The sequence below is a fragment of the Ursus maritimus genome, unplaced genomic scaffold (assembly GCF_017311325.1).
Source record: "Ursus maritimus isolate PB19 unplaced genomic scaffold, ASM1731132v1 scaffold_26, whole genome shotgun sequence".
In the NCBI taxonomy this organism is placed as follows: Eukaryota; Metazoa; Chordata; class Mammalia; order Carnivora; family Ursidae; genus Ursus; species Ursus maritimus.
Genome location: NW_024425119.1, coordinates 36,231,829 through 36,246,184, shown reverse-complemented (window position 1 = coordinate 36,246,184; position 14,356 = coordinate 36,231,829).

Below are 14,356 nucleotides of genomic sequence, written 5' to 3'. Positions count from 1 at the left end.
TGGCAGTGCCACAGTGCTGCCACCCAGGGGGTGACTCAGTGGGAATGAGCCTCTTGCCTATCCCCTATGTAAGGGCATCCTGGCATGGAAGTTGCAATATCTTGGAGGCCGTCCCGTTAATGTGGTTTGGAGCCTAGAGTCCATGGGGAAGGGGAGATACCTGGCTCCACTTCTCCACCATCAGCCAGGGCATGGTTGGCATGGTCTGTCAGTCCTACAAATTGGTGGGAGTGGGGTCTAGAAGCTGGTGGACCTCATGTGCTCTTCAAACAAGGAACCCTGCAAATTTTCATTTGCACGGGGCACTGCAAATTATATACCTGGTCATGATTCCAAGGTCTTTATTTCCAGATCTCTCTTCTGTGTTGCAAATGGTATATATGTTTGTATGCTGAACATCTCCCCCTGGCTATTTCTTAGACATTTCAAATTTAGCACATCCAACACTGAATTTATAATCTCTGCCCCAAACCTGTTTCTCTAAATTCAGGAATGTGTAGTTACACAAGCCAATAATTTGAGAATCATTTTGAATCCTTCCTTTCTCTGCTCTCCCCATGTCCAATCCGTTGCTAAATCTTGCTGTATCTACCTCCGGGATATCTCAAACACATCCTGTACCCATTGCTGCCTTGGTGCATAATTGCAGAGCATCACATTTTAGCAGAAGCCTGATGTCAGAGATTAGGACATGGAACTCGCTGAGGGAATGGAGTTTTAGGCAAAAGGGAAAGCAAATGCAAAGTTCTGAAGGAAAACCAGCAAAGGGGTCCTGGTGGCTGTGGCATAATACATTGCCTGGATTCAGCGGCTCACGGCGACCATAAACACGCATCCTTTCATACAGGTTCTGCGATCAGGAATTTGAGAGCAGGCTAGTAAAGAGGTTCTGGCCTAGGTTCTAATTCGTAGTCACCATGTTGATCAAAGCTGCAGTCACCTAAAAGCTTGACTAGGGTTTGACATCTGCTCCTAAGATAGTTCTGCCTCAGGTGGTGCTGCTTGTCAGCAGGCATCAGTTGCTTCCTCCACAAGCCTGTCTGTAGACCCTTGAACATCCTCATGACACAATGCTGTTTTTCCCTGACGATAACTAATCCAAGAGGCTGGGTGAGGTGGAAGCCTCAACATCTTTTATGACCTAACCTTGGAAGTCACACGTTGTCATTTCTGCCACTGGATACACAGGTCAGTCAGCTCTACTCCTTATGGGAGGGGCTTCTCCAAGAGCACGAACAGCAGAGGCAGGGATCACTGGGAGCCATCTTGGAGGCTGGCCGCCACATATCTCTGCTATCACTCTTGTCATACTTACCACTGTCATTCTTCAGTCTTAGTTACTGAGAACTAACTATATGCTGGCCACTTCCCTGGGTGTTGGGGATTCAATAGTAAAAACAAAAAACGAAGACAGACAACATCTCTGCCATCAGGACTTTCCATTGTAGTGGATGGAGACAAATAAGTAAGTACCTGTCAGGAAATAATGGGTATTAGTGAGAAAAATGCAGCAAAGCAAGTGTCAGAGAGAATGATGGTTGGGAGGTGGACTTTGTAATGAATGGTGAGGGGAAGACTCTCTGATAAAGTGACATTTTAGCAGAGGTCTGAAGGAAGTGAGGGAACAGAGTATCTAAGTCCCCGAGGAAACAGTTTTAAGAAGGAAATCCAAGTGCAAAAGCCTTGAGGACAAGCATGCTTAATGTCTTCAAGAAAAGCAGAGGCCTTGGTGACTGTAGCATGGGGGGGGGGCGAGTGGTAGGAGGTCAGGAATGGTGGAGGAGGGGGAGTGCTGCACATCACTTTTAACCATCAGAGGCACTTGGGTTTCGACTCTGAATAATGTGGAAAACCTTTGGAAAGTTTTGTCTAAGCAGGTGGCATCCTTATATTTTAGAAGGATCTTTCTGACTGCTTTATGAAAAGTAGACTGGACTGTAGAAGAGCCAATGTAAAATCAGGGAGGCCAGCTAAGAGACAAGTTCTTTAATTCAGCCAGTGGATAATGGTCTTGAACCAGAATGGTACTAGTAGATGTGGATTATGGTATGTTTTGAAACAGATCTGAAGAGTGTCTGAGGTACTGGATATGAGTCCGAGGGAAAAAAGGGAGTCAAGGAGAATTCCAATATTTTGACCTAAGAAACTGGGAAAATGGAGTTGCTATTTTTGAGATGTGTAAGATGACAGAAGAGGAGGGGGGTGGGGGAGTTTGGTTTTGGACCCATAAGTTCGAATTTGAGATTAGACATCCACATGGAGACATCCAGCAGTCATGCGCCTAGAGCTTGGAGAAGAGATCTGCACTGGAGATAAACTTCGGACTGGTTAGGATTGCTTAGGAGGTTAATCTATGTGAAGAGATAGGGTCCAAAGGACGCCTGGGTGGCTCAGTCAGTTAAATGTTGGACTCTTGATTTTGGTTCAGGTTATGATCTCAGGGTGGTAAGATCCAGCCCCACGTCAGGCTCCGTGCTGGGTGTGAAGCCTTTTTAAGATTCTCTCTCTCCCTTCCCCCATTCCCCCCAAAAAAGATAGGGTCTGAAGACTGAGCTCTAGGACTCTACCCCCCAACATTTTCGTTGGGAAAATGTGGAAAAACCAGTAAAGCAGACTGAGAAGGAAGGAATGTCCTGTGAGAAATGAAAAACAGGAAAGCGTGAAATTAAGTTAAAATTTTTTCAAAAAAGGATGAAATGATATTCTTTGTCAAATGAATCTGATAATGTGCCTTGGTAAAGATTTCAGATTTTCCAGTAGCTAAAATAGCTTTCTTTGAGTATGAAGAAAATCTGCCATTGGATTTTCAGTGGGAGGTCACTGGAGACATCAGCAGTGTCAGAGGAGTGACAGGGGATGAAAGTCTGGAATGGGTTGCCTAGTATATTTTTTTCCAACATCACAAAGCAATTCTCTAATTCTCAGTGGACAGTGACTGGGTGTTCTACAATTAATTCTGACACCATCTATCTGGAGATAGCATCAGATCCCACAGGTTAAGAGCTCAGTCCCACGAAAGTGTCACCCCATCCCCCCACTTCAGACCCCAATCACAAGTTCTGGTTGTCACCTGTGTTTCTGACCAACTGGCTATAGATTGGAGGTTCCCACAATCCCCAGCTCAGGCTTGATTAATTTGCTAGAGCAGCTCACAGATCTCAGAGATACATTTATTTATATTTACTAGTTTATTATTAAGGAGTTTATAAAGGGTACGGATGAACAGCCAAATGAAGAGAGCAAGATCCAGAGAGTTTCCAAGCGCAGGAGCTTCTGTCCCCAAGGAACTGGCGTGTACCACCCTCCCAGAATGTGCATGTGTTCACCTGTAAGTTCATCGAGTCTTGTTTAAGAGTATTTATAGAGCTTAATCTTCAGCACCGTCCTACCCCCTTCTCAGGGACCAGCAGGTGGGGCTGAAAGTTTCAACCCTCTAATCACTTGGTCTTTCTGATGACCAGCTCCATCCTGAGGTTATCTATGGGCACCACACTGTCATTTCATTAGCACAAGCCCAAAAGGGGCTCCTATCACTCAGAAAATTCCAAGGGTTTAAGGAGGTTTGTATCAGGAACTAAGGACAAAAAACAAATATATTTCTTGTTACACCACAGGTTCACAGAAGAATGAAGGAAGAAGAAATGATAAAAATGATTATCAACAACTCTTTTGAGGAGCCTTGAAATTCTTTGAAACCCATGAACTCTAGAATTCTATACTCATTTCTATTTGGATTCTAATAGGCAGCTAAAATTTAACTTCCAAAATCAATCTCCTGATCTTCCTCCTAAACCCTGGCCTACCAATAATCTTTTCCATCTCAGATAAAGCAAAACGCCATCCTTCTGATTGCTCAGTCCCCAAAGCCTGGAATCATCTTTGACTCCTCACTTTCTTGTACACTCTACATTTACTCCATCAATAGATCCTTTTATGTCTATTAAAATATATATATTTAGAATTAGGACCACTCCACCCCACCTTCCCCACTAATATCCCATCTGTGACATCCTCCTCTCTTACTTGGATTAGTCTTCTAATTTCCTTACTTCCCACCTTTGTCCCCCTATAGTCCATTCTCAACATAATAGCCAAAGTGATGCTTTTAAACCATAAGCCAGCTCATATTATTCTCTGCTCAAACTACCAATAGCTCCCTATTCAAACTGTAGGAAAATCTAAGGTAATTTGAGAGCCACCCTATTTAAATTGCAAAATCTCCAGAGGTACCCCATATGATTGTGCAAGATGTTTACAGGTGCCTGGGCAGGGGAAGTAAAATGAGGCCTGATAGCTAAATCAGGCCCTGCCTGCCAAGCCCCACGGTTTGGTGCAAGGTGTTCTGTCTGTACAAGCTTCCATATACGGTTGTCAGGAACCCTGGACACCCTTACACATATACTCTGCTTCCTTCTTAATTTCCTTTATTTTCTCCTTATTACCTAACTCCCTCTTACATACTGCATCATTTGTTTACCTACTCTCTGTATTATCCGTCTTCATCAACCAAAGGATAAGCACCACAAAAGCAGTGCTTTTGTTTTTTGTTCATTACCATACCCCCAGCATATAATAGGTATTCAATACTTATTCAATTGAATTGAGGATAGTGTAACAGGTAGTGGATAAATGCACTAGTAGATAGAAGGGTCTGTGAGGCCAACAGAGAGTATGTGGGAGAGAGAAGGGAAAATTGCTGTTGAGACACCCTTGGGTAGGTGAAAGTGATGAGCTTCTATAAACTGGAGATAATGGCTATAAAAAGCAGGATAAAAACCTATCATGCAAACCATAGTGAAAATATAGTATTTGGTTGGATACAGATACAGGTATATAGGTAAATGTATTGGTAGGAGCTATGGAAGTTGTCTTTTTTTCCCCTCAAAATGTTTATTTTGAATGCTTTTAAACATATAGAAAAGTTGAAAGAATAATGTAACAGACACCTATACATCCATCCAAGCTTCAACAACTGTGAACATGTTGCTATGTTTGATTTATCTGTTTGTCTCTCTGTATATATTTCATTGAACCATGTTAATGTTGCAAACCTCATGACATGTCATCCCTACATAAATAACATATTCACATAGAAGAGATTTAACAATACTTCCCTCATATCAACCCATTCCATATTCAAGCCTCAGAGTCTTTAATGGTTGGGTTTTTCATGCAAGCACCCAATCACATTTCACACACTATGATTTGTTCTATTCCCTGATTTTTTCCCCTATGACTTCAACTGACTTTTTCTTTTCTTTTTGTTTTTTTTAAGATTTTATTTATTTATTTGAGACAGAGAGATAGAACACAAGCAGTGGGGCAGGGCAGAGGGAGAGAGAGAAGCAGACTCCACACTGAGCAAGGAGCCTAACGTAGGGCTCGATCCCAGGACCCTGAGATCATGACCTGAGCCAAAGGTAGACACTTAACCGACTGAGCCACCCAGGCATCCCTGACTTTGACTTTTTCAAGAAAACAGAAGAGCTGTGGATGATTTTTTCTCTCTGATACTATTTTATCAATGTCTAGTATTCCTGTTAACTGGTTATAAGTCAGAGGTTTAATTAGATTCGAGTTAAACATTTTTGGCCAAGAATCTGTCACAGAAGATACTGTGTTCTTCATGTGGCATTATAGTAAGAGGTATCCACTGACAGTCTGTCCTCCCATTATTGGTGTTAAATTTGATCCCTAAGCTATGTGGCACACACCAGATCTTTCCGTTAGGTCAGGGTTCAAACCTGGGCAGTCTGACTCCAGGGTCTGTGCCTCTAAACACTTTGCTATTGCTGAGATAAATTTCTAAAATGAAGCCATCCCTTCCTGGGCGGCCATGTCAGCAAACCAAACTTCTATATTCCTATAAATGCTCTCCTTGACCAGAAACATAGTATAGTTGACCCTTGAACAACAAGGGGGTTAGGGGTGCCGATCCCCCCTCCCTGCACTGTCGAAAATCCATGTATAACTTTTGGCTCCTCAATAACTCAACTACTAATAGTTTGCTGTCGACTGGAAGCCTTACCAATAACATAAACAATTGATTAACACATATTTTATATGCTATGTGTATTACATACTATGGTCTTACAATAAAGTAAGCTAGATAAAAGAAAATATTAAGAAAATCATAAGAAAGAGAAAATACATTTTAACAATATTTGTATTGTTACTGTATTTATCAAAATGAATGAATTTCTGTATTTTCAGTACTGTATATTCTGTATATTCTGTACTGTATTTATCAAAATAACCCACATGTAAGTGGACACACATGGTTTAAACCTGCTTCTTTCAAGGGTCAACTGAATGTCTGCTCAGCCAAATGCCAAGCAAACTTCGGGCTCTATATTTATTTTCTTCTTCCTCCATCTTTCTGAATAAAGTCAGATATGCAATTAAGCCATTCATAATCTATTTATGCATTGCCACTTCCAATGTTCTGTAAAACTAGCTCTTGCCCAAAATCCTTTGGGAAGAGTGTTTGTAAGGCACCGTACTCCCCCAATCCATGAATTGTTTTCCTTTGAATAAAGGACATCAAATGCTACTGAATTGTTGGTTGTGTCATTTAACACTATTCCTCTTTAGGTAAGAGGGCAAGTCTCAAGAACAAAAAGCACATACACAAGCAAGACTAGGATTCAAATGTAGGTCCCCAAAAGCTGATCACTCCCCCGTACTCTATGAAAATGCCTTATCAATTTGGAATCTTAAAAAAGTGCCCTTGGTATTACATAATGATAAAGGGGTCAATCCAACAAGCGGCTATAACAATTATAAATAACTGTGTGCCCAACATGGGAGCACCTAAATACATAAAGCAAATATTAATAGACATAAAGCAAAAAATTGACAGTAGTACGATAATAGTAGGGGAACTTAACATCACACCTACATCAATCAATAGATCATCGAGGCAGACATTCGATAAGAAAACAGTGGCTTTGAACAACACATTAGACCAGGTAAATCAACAGATAGATACAGAGCATTCCATTTAAAAACAGCAGAATACACATTCTTTTCAAGGGCACATTGAAAATCCTCCAGGATAGATCACATGTGAGGTCACAGAACAAGTCTCAGTAAATTTAAGATTGAAATCACATCACACATTTTTTCTGACCACAAGGGTATGAAACTAGAAATAAATCACAAGAAAATAAAGTTGGAAAAGAACATACTGAGGCAAAACAACATGCTACTAAACAGCCAATGGGTCACTGAGGAAATAAAAAAGTACATGAAGACAAATGAAAATGAAACACAATGGTCCAAAATCTTTGGGATGCAGCAAAAGCAGTTTTAAGAGGGAAATTTTTAGTGATACAGAGCTCAAGAAACAAGAAAAACCTCAAATAATCAATCTAACCTGACACCCAAAGGAACTAGAAAAAGAAGAACAAAGCCCAAGATTAGTTGAAGGAAGGAAAGAATAAAGATCGGAGCATAAATAAATGAAATAGAAATTTAAAAAAAAACACAAAAAAGGTCAATGAAACCAAGAGCCTGTTCTTCAAAAAAATCAACAAAATAGATAAACCTTTAACGAAACTCATCAAAAAAGAAAAAGGAAAAAATAAATAAAATCAGAAAGAGAAGTAACAACCAACACCACAGAAATACAAAGAATTATAAGAGAATACCATGTAAAATTATATGCCGACAAATTGAACAACCTAGAAGAAATGGATATATTCCTGGCAAGATACAATATTTTGAAAGTGAATCTGGAAGAAACAGAAAATCTGAAGAGAGCAATTACTAACTAATAACAAATTGAATTGATAATCCAAAAATTCTTAAAGCACAAAAGTCCAGGACCAGAATGGATTCGCAATTGCATTCTACCAAACATTTATTTTTTTAAATATTTATTTATTTATTTTAGAGATGGGGGAAGGTCAGAGGGAGACAATCTCCAGCAGACTCCCCACTTACCAGGGAACCTGATGCGGGGCTCAATCTCAGACCCTGAGATAAGACCTGAGCTGAAATCAAGAGTTGGATGCTTAACTGACTGAGCCAACCAGGCATCCCTCTACCAAACATTAAAGATCTAGCATATACTCTCCAAAATCTATTCCAAAAGTAAAAGAGGAAGGAAACCTTCCAAATCCATTCTACAAGGCCAGGATGACTCTCATAACAAGACCTGACAAAACACTACAAAAAAAGAAAACTATAGGCCAATATCCTTGATGAACATAGATGCAAAATCCTCAGCAAAATATTAGCAAATGAAATTCAACAATACATTAAAAGGATCATTCACCACGATCAAGTGGGATTTATTCGGGATGCAAGGATGATTCGATAGTTGCAAGTCAATCGACACGATTCACCACATCAACAAAATGAAGATAAAAATCATATGATCATCTCAATAGATGTAGAAAAAATATCTGACATAATTCAATAGCCATTCATGATAAAACCCTCAACAAAGTGGGTTTAGAGGGAACATACCTGAACATAATAAAGGCCATACATGAAAAACCTGTAACTAACATCATACCCAGTGGTGAAAAAATGAGAGTTTTTCCTCTAAGATCAGGAACAACACAAGGATGTCCCACTCTTGCCACTTTTATTCAAGACAGTACTGGAAGTCCTAACTACAGAAATCAGATAAGAAAAAGAAATAAAAGCTATCCAAATTGGTAAGGGAGAGGCAAAACTGTCACTATTTGCAGATGACATATACTATACATAGAAAACCCTAGAGACTTCACCAAAAAAAAAACTATTAGTAGCAATAAATGAATTCAGTAAAATGGCAGGATACAATATTAATATACAGAAATCTGCTGGGGCGCCTGGGTGGCACAGTCGTTAAGCGTCTGCCTTCGGCTCAGGGCGTGATCCCGGCGTTATGGGATCGAGCCCCACATCAGACTCCTCTGCTATGAGCCTGCTTCTTCCTCTCCCATTGCTTGTGTTCCCTCTCTCGCTGGCTGTCTCTATCTCCGTCAACTAAATAAATTTAAAAAAAAAATCTAAAAAAAAAAAGAAATCTGCTGCACTAATGACAAAGAGAAATCAAGAAAACCATTCTCTTTACAATTGTGCCAAAAATAACAAAATACCTAGGAATAAACTTAACCAAGTAGGTGAAAGACCTGTACTCTGAAAAGTGTAAAACACTGATGAAAGAAATTGAAGACAACATAAACACACACAAAGATATTCTATGCTCATGGATTGGAAGAATCAATATTGTTAAAATGTCCATACTGCCCAAAGCAATCTATAGATTCAGTGCAATTCCTATCAAAATGCAAACAGCATTTTTCAAAGAACTACAACAAATAATACTAAAACTTGTATGGAATCAGGAAAGACCCTGAATAGCCAAAGCAATCTTGAAAAAGAAAAAAGCTGGAGGCATCAAAATCCCAGATTTCAAGGTATACTACAAAGCTATAGGAATCAAAATTATAGGGTAATGGCACAAAAATAGACATATAGATTAATAGAATAGAATAAAAAAACAAGAAATAAGCCCATGCTTGTATGATCAATTAACCTATGACAAAGGAGGCAAGAATACACAACGGGGAAAAGACACTCTCTTCAATAAATGTGGCTGGGAAAACTGGACAGGTATATGTAAAAGAATGAAACTGGATCACTTTCTTATGTCATAAACAAAAGTAAACTTGACGTGGATTAAAGACCTCAATGTGAGACTTGAAACCATAAAACTCCTAGAAAAAAACACAGGCAGTAATTTCTTTGATATCAGCCTTCACAACATTTTTGTAGATATGTCTCCTCAGGCAAGGGAAATAAAAGTAAAAATGAACTATTGGGACTACGTTAAAATAACAGGGGTTGTGCAGTGAAGGAAACCATCAACAAAATGGAAAAGCATCTACTGAATGACAGAGGATATTTGCAAATGATATATATGATAAGGGGTTAATATCCAAAACATATGAAGAACTTACACAACTCAACACCGAAAACCCCAAATAGTCTGATTAAAAAATGGGCTGGAGCACCTGGGTGGTTCAGTCGGTTAAGTGTCTGCCTTTGGCTCAGGTCATGATCCTGCGATCCTGGGGTCAAGCCCCACGTCCTGCTCCCTGCTCAGCGGGGAGCCTGCTTCTCTCTAGCACTCTGTCCCTCCCCCCTACCTCTGCACATGCTCTCTTTCTCAAATAAATAAATAAATAAATAAATAAATAAATAAATAAATCTTTCAAGAAAAAAATGGGCAGAGGACCTGAATAGACATTTCGCCAAAGACATATAGATGGCAAAAAGACACATGGAAAGATGTTCAACATCACTAATCATCAGGGAAATGCAAATTAAAACCTTACACCAGTACGAATGACTAGTATCAAAAAGTCAAGAAATAACAAGTATTGGAGAGAATGCAGAGATATAGGAACCCTCATATGCTGTTGGTGGGAATGTAAATTGGTATGGCCACAGTGGAAAACAGTATGGAGGTTCCTCAAAAATTAAAAATAGAAATACCATGTGGTCCAGAAATTCCACTATTGGGTATTTACCCAAAAAACCAAAAACACTCATTTGAAAAGATATATACACCCCGTATTTATTGTAGCATTATTTACAATAGCCAAGATATGGAAGCAACTCGAGTATCCATCAATAGATGAATGGATAAAGAAGATGTATATATTATAAATATAATGGAATGTTACTCAGCCATAAAAAGGATGGGATCTTGCCCTTTCTGACAACATCAATGGAACTAGGGGGTATTATGCAAAGTGAAATACATTAGACAAAGTAAGACGAATACCATATGATTTTGCTTTTATGTGGAATCTAAAAAACAAAACAAACCTAAAAATCAGAAACAGACCCACAAATATGGAGAGCAAACTGACAGTTGTCAGAGGGGAGGGGTGGAGGGAAAAGCAAAATGGGTGAAAGGAAGAGGAAGATACGGACTTGCAGTTACGGAATTAATAAGTCACAGGGAGAAAAGGTACAGCATCAGGAATATAGTCAGTGGTACTGTAATAGTGCTGTATGGTGACAGATGGCAGCTACACTTGTGCTGAGCATCGCATAACAGAGTTGTTGCATGACTGTGTTGTACACCTGAAACTAATGTAACATTAGGTGTCAACTCCAGCTTAATAAAAATTTAAAAAAAAAGAAAAAGAAAAGAAAAGAAAAGAAAGAAGAGGAAAGGAAAGAAAAGGAAAAGAAGAGAAAAGAAAAAAAGTAATGGGAAAGTGAGAAAAAGAGAGACTTTCCTACTTGGTTTGTTGGTTGGTGTATGAAATTAAGTGGAGGCCCCAGTTTTTCAAAACTTGACTTTAATTGCGAAACACAATGGAAAATATCGAATACCCCAAAATGTCCACATGCCCAGTTCAATACTAATCTAAGTCATTGCTGTGGGAGGTGGGGGTGAGGGGCAGGAGTAGCATGAATTTTTAGAACACAATCTCAAAGTTATTTAGAGTTCAATTGCATTTTTAAAATATATAATACTTCACAAGGCAAGATGAATTATGAGGAGAAAACAACCCAAGGGTCTCTCAGTTAAAGAGATTAGAAATAAGTTTCTGTAACAATTAGGGAGTAGTTTAGGGAACCGGACGAATCCCATCAAGGCATGATTGCCAATGACATTTGATCTGTAGTCTTTCGCTTTCACTAGCATTTAATTCACAAATATTTTGTGAAAGAAAGTGAAATAAAATCTTTTCTAGAACATTGCTAGATATTTTTATAACCAACAGGAACATGTTTTTATGACTATAGTCAAGGCACAGAATTATCTCAGCCTTTTCGGCACCATCTGTTTCATTTACTGAGATTGTATGGCTTGTCCACAAATCTGAAAATATTTACTATTCGACACTTTACAGAAAAAGTTTGCCAACACCTGGTTATACTGTCCCTGCTTTAGATGTAACTTTTTTTTTTAAGATTTTATTTATTTATTTGACAGAGAGAGAGAGAGAGAGAAAGAACACAAACGGGGGAGCAGCAGGCAGAGGGAGAGGGAGAAGCAGGGAACCCAAGGCAGGGCTCGATCCCAGGACCCTGAGATCACGCCCCAAGCCAAAGACATACACTTAACTGACTGAGCCACCCAGGCACCCGAGACCTAACTCTTGAAAGGTGTATTCTATTTCTGAGATGGAGCTGTTTCAGCAGGTAAACAACCAGCACAAATGGGTATTTATGAAGAACCACTTATTTAGGTGTTTTTATTCATTATTTTCAGCAATTACACTTTTTCCCCCATAGATGATCATGGAGGAAATAAAAAATGACTATAGAATTAGTAGGCAACCTAAAGGGAGGACTCCATAGTGATGTTTTGACAAGTGTTAAATGTCCTTTCGGTTGAGTCAGGACAGGGAACTAAATGGTGTCCAAGAATGGAGCCGTGAGTCCCACTCAACATCACATTTTTCTCTCCAACTGGCCCCTCGGCCCCTCTGTATACCTGGGGGCAAAATGGCCGAATATGCGGGTTTCTGCTCTTCCTTCCAGGCCTTTGTGGCATTGGGTCATGCCTCATCGGTTTCCATCCCGCCCGGTCACCATGCCTGTCACCTTTCCTCTGCTCACTTTGTCTCCTGGCACAGATTCTGGGTAGTGATGCCAGTCTTCATCATTCCATATGCCAGACTGAGCCAGCCCTCCTTCGGGTGCATTTCATTCTGTCTCTTCCACAAACGTGCTCAGGAGTCCCATCAGGGGCTTCCTAGCAATAGTCTCACTTGGCAACTCCTACGGCGGTCCTGGGCGGCAGTCCTTAAGAGCTCTGACATGTTTACCTTTCTGCCTTGGGGTTTTATTAGGGTAGTAACTCTGTGCAGATATCCCTGGTTTGTTTCCATTGGCACCTCTGCTTGGTGGGGGACCATCTGGCCAGGTAGGGAGGCAGTGGCAGGGGCAGGAGACCTGCGGTGGGCACAGTGCTCCCAGCGGAGCATGAATCAGGTTGTAGACTGAAAGCTGTCTTTTTGTTGTTGTTTTAATTATGGTAAAAAAAAAAAATGCATAACATAACATTTACCATGCTAGTCATTTCTAAGTGCACAGTTCAGTAGTGTACATAAATATACTTGCATTATTGTGCAATCGATTTCTAAAACTTTTTCATCTTGCAAAACTGAAACTCTGTATTCATTGAACAACTTCCATTTTTCCCTCCCCTAGCCCCTGGCAACTACCATTCAATCTCCTTTCTGTTTTGACGAGTTTGACTATCTTAGATATCTCATATACATGGAATCACACAGTATTGTCTTTTTGTGAGTAGCTCATTTCACTTAATATAATGTCCTCAAGGTCTGGAAACTCTCTTTTGATCATTTCGATTTTCTCCGTAAAATAGAAAACAAAGGTCATTGGCAGGAAATGAGAATGTAGAAAGAGGTTTAAGCAAAGAGGTTTGGAGTAGTTACCAAGACAGCTGGAAAGGAAATGCACTAGGGAAAGAGCACAGGATCACACCAAAGACCCACACGAGGTCACGGATTTAAAGTGAAACTTATTAGCACCCAGGCACATTCTGCTACTCGGGTCCGTGTATCAAATAGGCGGACAGTTGGATATAACTGGGGTTGTGTTTTGTAAGTTAAGTTCGACAGAGGGAAAGAGGAGGGAGCTGATGGTGTATGCAAGGGAATGCTTTTAACCATTACAGGATCCAAGAGGTAAAACAGCGAGGGCATAACTGAACGAGAATGGTAAGATCAGAAAGTCGAATACTTTGGTGGTGCAGAAGCATCCGAGTTGCTGGAGCTATTTCTCACCTGGCTACTCTTGAAGCCTCCTTACTAGTTCTCTCATTCTTTCCAATTCATTCTCCCTCTTATGGTCAGAAATGATCCTCCGGAAGTGAAAACTAATGGAATAGTTCGTTTCAAATTCCCCACAGACTTCCCGTTGGACTGTGGATAGTGGCAGACTTCATGATTTCACTTTTTCGGCATCTTTAGTACCTCCACCGCCTTCAGTTATTTGAAGGTTTAATTCACTGTTACACCTCCAAGACTTTGCACATGCTCTTCTCCCTACTTGGGCCATTTCTCCCTGTCTTGAACTGGCTCTCACTTATCCATCAGGTCTCCACTTAAATTTTACCTCCTCCTGGAAGACTTCCTTGATTTTCCCCAGTCTATACTGAATGCCTCTTTTTCATACTGGCTGAGTATCCAGTATTTTCCCACACAAGCATTTAATACACTTCACTGTTAATGCTTACTTAATTGTTTAGCTATACTTTAATTCTCTTTAATTCTCAGGGACCCTGTATGAATAGCTCACTCTATATATGAAGATTAAAGGGTTTTTTTTTCTAATATTTAAATCCTACATAGAAAGTGCTTCT